Below are 8,948 nucleotides of genomic sequence, written 5' to 3'. Positions count from 1 at the left end.
CTCCGCAAAAGGTGTAGCGCTGAAGTTGATGTAGTTAGGTCAACACACTGTCAGTGTAGATGCTGCATCATTTACATCAACAGTTGCTGCCTTTCAGACACCGTCCTACAGTGCCCCATACTGACAGTTCAATCCGTGCAAGCACTTCTGGTGAGGCCATGCATTGCTGAGCACAGTGTGGCATGCAAAAGCGATTGAATGACTGCGGTGGCTGTGCGTTGACGTAACTTAGGCTGACTTGATTTTGTACTGTAGACTTGCCCTTTGACTTTGTAGTGTAGACTTGCCCTTCATCCTTTTCAGGAGTCATCTACTACAGTGCTTCTCAAAGCCAGTCTGCCGCTTGTTCAGGGAAAGCCCCTGGTGGTCCAGGCCGGTTTGTTTACCTACTGCGTCCGCAGGTTCGGCTGATCACGGCTCCCATTGGCCAGTGGGGGCTGCGGGAAGGGCGGCCAGCACATCCATTGCCCCGCGCCGCTTCCCGCAGCCCCCATCAGCCTGGAGCGGCAAACCGTGGCCAGTGGGAGCCGTGATCTGCTGAACCTGCGGACATGGCAGGTAAACAAACTGGCCTGGAGCACCAAGGGCTTTCCCTGAACAAGTGGTGGCCCAACTTTGAGAAGCACTGATCTACTGCCCATGTGGAGGGGAAAAGACATAGACCCTGTTTGTGATACATCTGATCACATGCATGTGAAATACAAATAATATATATTAAACAATTATCCAGCTCTAACAGCATTTTACAATACAGCTGAAGAGCTGTATCCCTCAAACCAGACAGATTAGATTGTAAGGACTCCGGGGTAGGGACCTTGTCTTCATACCTATTAAACACCTATCTAGCTGTTCGCACTTTACAAGTAATAAGTAATAGTAACACTCAGACAAAGGTTAATTAAACACTTTCTAAAATGACTGAGCTGAGTTCCTCTCTGAGCTCCCTTGGGGGCTAGCGTACTCTGTCCAACCCTCCAAGTCTTTGAGGCACTGTCTAATTTCAGAGCTATTGGAGAACAAGAAAACCCTGTGTCCAAGGCTGGGTTTACAGAGTTGGAAAAGTAAAGAGCTAAAGTGTTTCAGGAGGAAAGTTTGAGAAAGGAATCTGGGTTTTTACATTTCTTTATTTGATATAGTGGAGGAAGCTCAGGAAGAAATATGAGGAGTTTTCTGGCATGGTTAAAAGAATGAAACCCAGCTGACTAGCTGGTGTAGGATCTACTTTAACATCATCTTGCTGCTGCTGGATATTACTGAATATGACACATCTTAGAAGTCTAGCAGAAATTAGGGCTGTTAATTAATTGCAGTTAACTCACATGACTAACTCAGAAAAATTATCGTAATCGCAATTAATCACAGTTTTAATCACACTGTTAAAAAATAGAATACCAATTGAAATGTATTAACTACTTTGAGATGTTTTTATACATTTTAAAATATGTTGATTTAAATTCCATCATAGAATACAAAGTGTACAGTGCTCACTTTATATTATCTTTTATTACAAATATTTGTGCTATAAAAGTAATAAAATAAATAGTATTGTTCAATTCACCTCATACAAGTACCATATTGCAATCTCTTTGTCATGAAAGTGCAACTTACAAATGTAGATTTATTTTTTGGTTACATAACTGCACTCAAAAAACCCCAATGTAAAACTTTAGCGCCTACAAGTCCACTCAGGCCTACTTCTTGTTCAACAAACTGCTAAGACAGACAAGTTTGTTTACATTTACGGGAGATAATGCTACCAGCTTCTTATTCACAATGTCACCTGAAAGTGAGAACAGGCATTCACATGGCACTTTTGTAGCCAGCATTGCAAGGTATTTACTTGAGTGAAAATTGTAAAGAATTAAAAAGGAATGCAGGGTAGGTGCCTGCTGGGCACAGCAGGCCATGAGGAAGTGCTCTGGGGTGGCACCTCTTCAAACTGTACTCCCAGTGTGTCTAACCTATTTGAAAGCACGGAGTACCAGATGCTAAGCTTGTTCTCAGGAGATTTCCAGGCCACTTTTCAGGCTCAGATGTGGGTGAGCACCAGATCAACCTCTCAACATTTGGGTTCTCTTCTAAATCTAAACTGTGATCCTACCGAGGTTCCTGCATGGCTACCTAAAATAAAGTGAGATCTTTTCAACAGAAGTGGGCAAAAAACATGTGTAACAAAATCCAACATCTGGAAGTGAACTTGGTCCAAGTTTCAATCAGAACTGACAATAAGGAATCTCTAAGTACCAAAGTCCCTGTCCTTTGCATGATTCTGCTCCACACCAAACTGACATAACCGGGGCTCGAGTGCAACCTTTGTAGGGGCTGTTGCTTTGTTGAAGGCTGTCTCCTGAAAGGTAATAAATTCACCCATTGTTTATGGTGACGGCTCTGTCTGCAGTGGACTGGACAGGGCAAGATGCTGGTAATTTTGATTAGCTGGGAGCTTGGATCTGCAGAGCACAAATAAGAGTTCCAAAGGCCTTAAAATCCAGGATTATTTATATCCAAAATGGTGCAAGATCCTTGATGCCAGTCTAAAACAAAACCACAAACACTGTATAGAAAATAATGACAAACTTGTTCTTTGTTTAACTTTATCCCCCCAGAATACAGGGCCTGTTGGGTTAGCAAGATTACAACTCCACTAATATTGTCAGGTTTTGTAACAGAAACAGAGAGTTATATAGTACTTCATTACGGCAATGACTAAATTCAAACTCATCCCAAGAAGCAGATGTTGAACAGGATGTGCCTATTTTCATTTGCTTTCACCTCCTTCACTTGTTTACACTGCTTCCTTCTGAGCCCCTCCTGCTAGGGAAACTTGCAGTGTGTTTTGTTACAGTGGACTGAGACTGAGCAATTGGAAAGAAAACCAATGTAGTAGCAAACTGCATCCTTTCACTGCAGGTAACCATCTCACAGAACATTGCACTGTTTAAATGAAATGTATGAACACTATTTTAACATTACGGCCACGTCTCTGCATCTGAATTCATTCAAATGGAGCATTTGTGAAATGATAGTGTTTAAAGTTGCTCAGAAAAAATGGTGTGGAACTCCTTGGTTATTATTTCTCCATAACTCTTGATCAAATATTCTCCATTTTCATGTAAAAAGATTTTCCAAAGTGCCAGCCCTGCACAGTTATCCTGAGATCTGCAAGTTAAACTTCTTTCTAAAGAAAAGAAACTGGACCTGACTACAAGAGGTTTATCAAACCCATTTATCTGAAAGAGCAGAGAAAAAAGATTGCAGCTTGCTCACACAACCTACTCCTCCAGCCAACTTTGAGCGGCCACCATGGTGACCAGGGAAATCAGAACCACGGATGATAGAGTCTCTGAATTGTAGATTTATGAGGACAGTATTTGTTGATGAGCATCTCTGCAACTGGTTGAATGGCAAATGGATAATGCTGGAGTAACACTCATCATAGTCAGGAAAGTGACTGTGGGAAAATCACACTTTGTTACTGATTCTTTCTGGTCTCTGTGTCTTCAAGACATAATTGTTTAATTTTCTGATTAAAAATACCATATGGGTTTACCTCTGTAGCTACCGCAGAGCCAACATACTCGCAGAACAGTGGACTGGATGCCATTTGATGTCCTGAGATTTCCACTCCATTATAACCTAAGTTCTGGGATCTTGTTGGTGATGATCTATGCAGCAGAAAGAATACAGCTTGACTTTCAGATTCCAGCATGAGCTGCCAAGTGCTGCTGCTCAGAGAAGGAACATTTGGTTTGGTTTGAAAACTTCAGATTGAATGTGGACATCTCTGAGAGAGAATATGCTGTGATGAGAGGACATGCAGCAGAGCATCACATGCAGCAGAGCATCACCACCACTTTGCTCATGGAGAAGGAGCCAGGGGTGGCTGTCTCTGAGTTGGAAAAGGACTCGCGTGACTATCAACTGATTCTGGGCCACAGGTTTTCTCAGTAGACACTGGCATGTATTTGCATATACTGCAGTCTGGCAGTTTTTGAAATTGACAGGAAGGAAGACCAAGTAAGACCCACAGCACAGGAAGAGGTGAGGCGCAAAACTGAAAGAAAGCTACTCAGCTAGAACTGCAAAGGCGAGGTGAGGAAGGGAGACTAGTAATAGTGCACGATGGTGGGTGAACTTTGCATCTGCATCACTTTGATCTAAGAAGATTCCTAATTTCCGTACAGTCTTCTGAGAATTCTCTTGAGGCCTCTCAGCTGGGGACGAAGCTCCCTCAAAAATGGAAGAGCACCTCTTGCATTTTCTTTTGTGAACTTGGACATCTCGTCAAAGGAGTTCCAGCTGCATAGAGCAAATGGTCTCAAAATCCCTGGGCTTGGCTTAAAAAGAACCCTAGAGCTGATGGACAAGCTTGGGTATTGAGGAGGCTGTTGGACTTGAAGGAGGCTGCAGCAAACTGAGGTAAGTTTTGGAGGGATCCCTTGGATCATTTTTCTTCTTGTGGATGGGGCTAAAAGAAAGAGAGGAAAGCTTTGGTACTGTGCTAGGGATAGGAGAAGTGCCGCAGGCTGCAAGCATTGTTACCCCAGTGGTCAGTCTGGATTGTCATGGAAAACCTGGCATGGGATAACTATATTGCCCTGGGGTAATCTGCCTGGGCATAGGATGAACATAACAGTCGAGGCGAGACAAGCTGACTTGAGATAGCATAAGGAAGTCCATCTGGTGCAAGAACGGCTCAGATCTGAGATCTGTGCAGGCATGAATGAGTTGCTCTGGCTGGCTTGGAATTGATGGAGCTGCCTCAGAAGGTTACAGCCCTACTGACCTTTAAATTTTGTTTAACTTCATAGATTTCAGTGTCTGTAATACAGACAGTAACAGAACAGAGCGGGAAAGGTCTGAGAAAGCACTGATGGGCCTGGACAGACTCTGAACAGCTCCAGGTGTCACTCAGCCCTTCTTATGCTGCATTAGGGGGAGGTATAGCTCAGTGGTTTGAGCATTAGCTTGCTGAACTCAGGGTTGTGAGTTCAATCCTTGAGGGGGCCATTTAGGGAACTGGGGTACAAATCTTGGGGATTGGTCCTGCTTTGAGCAGGGGGTTGGACTAGATGACCTTCTGAGGTCCCTTCCAGCCCTAATGTTCTATGATCATGTCTGCATAGAGACCATGGGGTGAGTTAAAGATGTAGAGGCAGCCCGAATGGCTTTATGTGAGCTTCCTGCCCCTACATTTTGAAAATTACCACTAAGTTTCTAAGATTTAGCCATAAAGGTCCCAATGGTAAAGACCTTTAAACATTTAATTCTGTCCGTCTTATCAGTAAGGTGAAATCCTAATAAAAAGGAATGAAACAAAGCTCTACACCAGTATATGCTGCAGAGCGTGTACCACCAGTACAAAACTCAAGCCAAGTCCCAAGGTGACTGCCCCTGAATGAGGCATTCTCACTACCAAAAAGAGAGCAGCAGAGTTTGGAACCCTTCTGTGGTTTGACATATTGACACTTTATAAGCTGCAGGTGCAATTCCTTTTAAAAAAAAAGTCCAGAATTCTTTCCTGTGCTGCAGCCCCAGAGATAATGAAATCTTTAAAGCAGAAATCATCCTGTCATGTGCTTTGATAGGGCCTTTCGTCCTGAATGATCCCGAAACACTTTACATACAACCCATAGGACTCAGGTCAAGAAATGCAGAGAACACTAGGGAGGAACATGGCAAGTATTTAACGGGTCCCAACAATGCAGCACAGTATTTGAGAGTGTGAAGTCAATGCTGAACCCAGATAAAACTACACAGGGAATTGAGGTATCAAGTTACTTGTGCTGGAATTTATCTAGGACATCAGGGTCTATCCCACTCTTACCGGGAGCATCATAGGATCTTTACTGATCACAAGTGACCACTGCTTCCTTGTACCATGGGGGTGAGAGGGCATTGGTTCATTAGTGCCACCACTGAAACGCCAACCCTACTTGTTGCAACACCTCGGTATTCCAGTGTCCTGAGCAAGAACTAACCAGTTCTAAACCTGCTTCCCTTGTGGGAATCCACTGAGCTCCCAGCACAAGGACAAGTGTATGTCTCCTAAGAAGCTGCCTCACAAGTTTCCTTCTTAAGAAGTTGAATTGGCCTGCTGAGCTTCAACTGCTGTGGCTTCAAACAGGTTCTTGCTAATTTAAACGCCTAGAAAAGAGCTGCTGACAGGCCATTACCATGAGCGGCCTGGCTGGGTGCTGTGACAGTTCAGTATTAATAAGCCCCAAATCATTTCCAGGGTGGCAGACAGCTGTGATATGGCTGAAGGACAATGATGACTCTAGTTGCAGGCGGAACAGTCAGCAAGGTTTGCCTCCAACTAACCCACTGGAGAGAAATGCAGACCACACAAGACGGAAAGTGGATTTGCCACTAAATTAAATGCTTTTTGCAGAGCTTTGTCCTTGAGGCAGCAGCAGCTAACTCAGTAAATATATAACTCTGAAGAATACCTATGCTGTAAATGCAGCAGCTGGTACTTTTCTCTGTGAGCTTAGCCTTTTTTTTTTCTTTCTGGAATAATCCATAAAATAGATCCTGTTTTCGCTGAGTAGACTTGTTGTTTGGATGAACAATTTTCAGCCTACGGGTTGTTCGTGAACTGTTCTCTTCCAGTATTTGCTATTTGTTATTCATGGCCAGTCACCTAAATCAGATGATGAGGTTTCTGCTCATTGACTGGATGACTGAAACAGGGGAGTAGCAATCAATGCATTTTGCAGCACATGTTTTTGAATGAATAATCATCCCTGTAAAGTTTGTGAAACTTGGAATTTCAAATGTTTTCCCCAGTGACCAGCTAGCATCCGAATCCTCATGAATGAGGAGAATATGAACCTACAAATAGCAGCAGAGTTCATCCCATATATGTGTATATCTATATTTCCATTGTTCAGCCAGCTCTACGCACTGCTCCATAGAGAGTTCCGAGAAGGAGTGTGTATGAAAGGGGCCATAGGAAACAATAGGCTCCTCTGTTCATTAATGGAAACAAATGTGAAAGGGGGCTGTTCCCCCTCTGAGGGGCTGGCTTCTCCCCATATGGAGTGGATCTGTGTCTTTCCCCTCCAAGATTCACCCACAACACTAAGGTCCTTCCCTTCTCCTGCCTTTCTCTTCTTCCCCATCCCAACAGCCTTCTCCTTTCAGGCTTGGTTTCTTTCCCTGCTGAATTGGGTCTGTAGCAAGGCACATGGCTGGGCCCCTGTTGCCTTTCCAATCAGTCAGGAATGCCTCAGCTTCATGCAACACCAGTGTTTTTTATTTACAGTTGTTTTCCCGCTGCCACTTTCCACCTATGTACAGGTTTCACAGCCAACTTTGCCAAGTGCAGGCCTGGCCAGCAACAGACCAGAAGGCTCCCACCTCCCTCCGTGCCTGGCCTTTCTCTTCCCCCCTTCCTCCTTTCTCCATGGCTTCCTTTATAGCCCTGGCTATTGTGACTGGCAGGTGCTGCCTGTTACGAGGAAGAGACAGGTCTATCCATCCAGTCCCAATCCATTTCCCTTGATTGGGGCTGGAGTGGCAGGGGCTGATTAAGTGTTTCTCACTCAGCACTCTGTCACAGGGTCTCTTCCCTTTGAAGTTGTTGCCCATTCTGCTCCCACCAAGTCTATGATCAGCATTCCTCCCCCTGTTTTCTGGGAAACTGTCACTTGGGCTGATCCAGGACTGGACCTGCAGTGTGGGGAAGAGACACTCCCATACTGCAGAGTGCTCTTGCTCCCGGCAGGAGGACAGGATGTCTTAAGTATGGATTGTCCCAGAAACTGAGGAGCCTTGTAAGGGCTCCAAGGGACACACTGGCGGTGGGCCTTGTCATAAACAGATAGCTAAGGGTTAATGTCTCTTACACCTGGAAAGAAGTACCTGAAACACCTGACCAGAGGACCAATCAGGAAACCAGACTTTTTCAGGTCTGGGTGGAGGGAAGTTTGTGTCTGAGTTCTTTGTCTTGTGCCTATCTCCCTCTCGGCTATGGGAAGGATTTCTCTATTTCCTGCTTTCTAATCTTCTGTTTCCAAGTTGTAAGTACAAATATAGTAAGGCAGTAAGGTTTCTATTGTTTTCTTTTGTATTTACATGGGTATAGTTGCTGGAATGTTTTGAATTGTATTCTTTTTGAATAAAGCTGTTTATTCATATTTCTTTTAAGCAAATGACCCTGTATTTGTCACCTTAATACAGAGAGACCATTTTTTATGTATTTTTCTTTCTTTTTACATAAAGCTTTCTTTTTAAGACCTGTTGGAGTTTTTCTTTAGTGGGGAACTCCAGGGAATTGAGTCTGTGCTCACCAGGGAATTGGTGGGAGGAAAAAGTCAGGTGGAAATCTGTGTGTGTTAGATTTACTAGTCTGACTTTGCATTCCCTCTGGGTGAGAGGGGAAGAGAGATTAGCTCTCGGTACTTCTGTTTTCCAAGGCTGGAAACGGGGAAGGTGGAATCCCTCTGTTTAGATTCACGGAGCTTGTTTCTGTGTATCTCTCCAGGAACACCTGGAGGGGGGAAGGGAAAAGGTTTATTTCCCTTTGTTGTGAGACTCAAGGGATTTGGGTCTTGGGGTCCCCAGGGAAGGTTTGGGGGGACCAGAGTGCCCCAAAACACTCTAATTTTTTGGGTGGTGGCAGCTTTACCAGGTCCAAGCTTGGAGGTTTTCATGCTAACCCCCATATTTTGGACGCTAAGGTCCAAATCTGGGACTAGGTTATTGACAGGCCTGCTGACAGCAATTCCAGGCCCCAGGGCAGATCAGTCAATGAGCCCTATACAATGTGGTCTGCCTGACATTTGGGCGATGCTGCCGGCTGCACTGCTGGCATGTTCCCTCTAATTTTTTCCATCCATGTCAGCAATGAATTTTGTTATGTGCGGATATGCACCCCCAGTAGAAACAAAAAACCTAGATATAATATATATTTTTAAAAAGGTACCATAGGGATAATTACT

General features: G+C 44.2%; 1 protein-coding gene across 1 annotated transcript in view; it reads left to right on the top strand.

Moving 5' to 3' along the window:
* The first annotated feature begins 1,785 nt into the window (after positions 1–1,785).
* Positions 1,786–8,948, top strand: part of NLRC3 (NLR family CARD domain containing 3) — a 93,593-nt gene continuing 86,430 nt past the window's right edge. The window contains exon 1 of the mRNA XM_030577762.1: positions 1,786–4,419. The gene's annotated coding sequence lies outside the window, so the exon portion shown is untranslated. The remainder of the gene's footprint in view (positions 4,420–8,948) is intronic.

The sequence above is a fragment of the Gopherus evgoodei genome, chromosome 10 (assembly GCF_007399415.2).
Source record: "Gopherus evgoodei ecotype Sinaloan lineage chromosome 10, rGopEvg1_v1.p, whole genome shotgun sequence".
NCBI lineage: Eukaryota > Metazoa > Chordata > Testudines > Testudinidae > Gopherus > Gopherus evgoodei.
The sequence above is the reverse complement of the archived record's forward strand: the minus strand, read 5'-3'. Positions and strand labels throughout refer to the sequence as shown.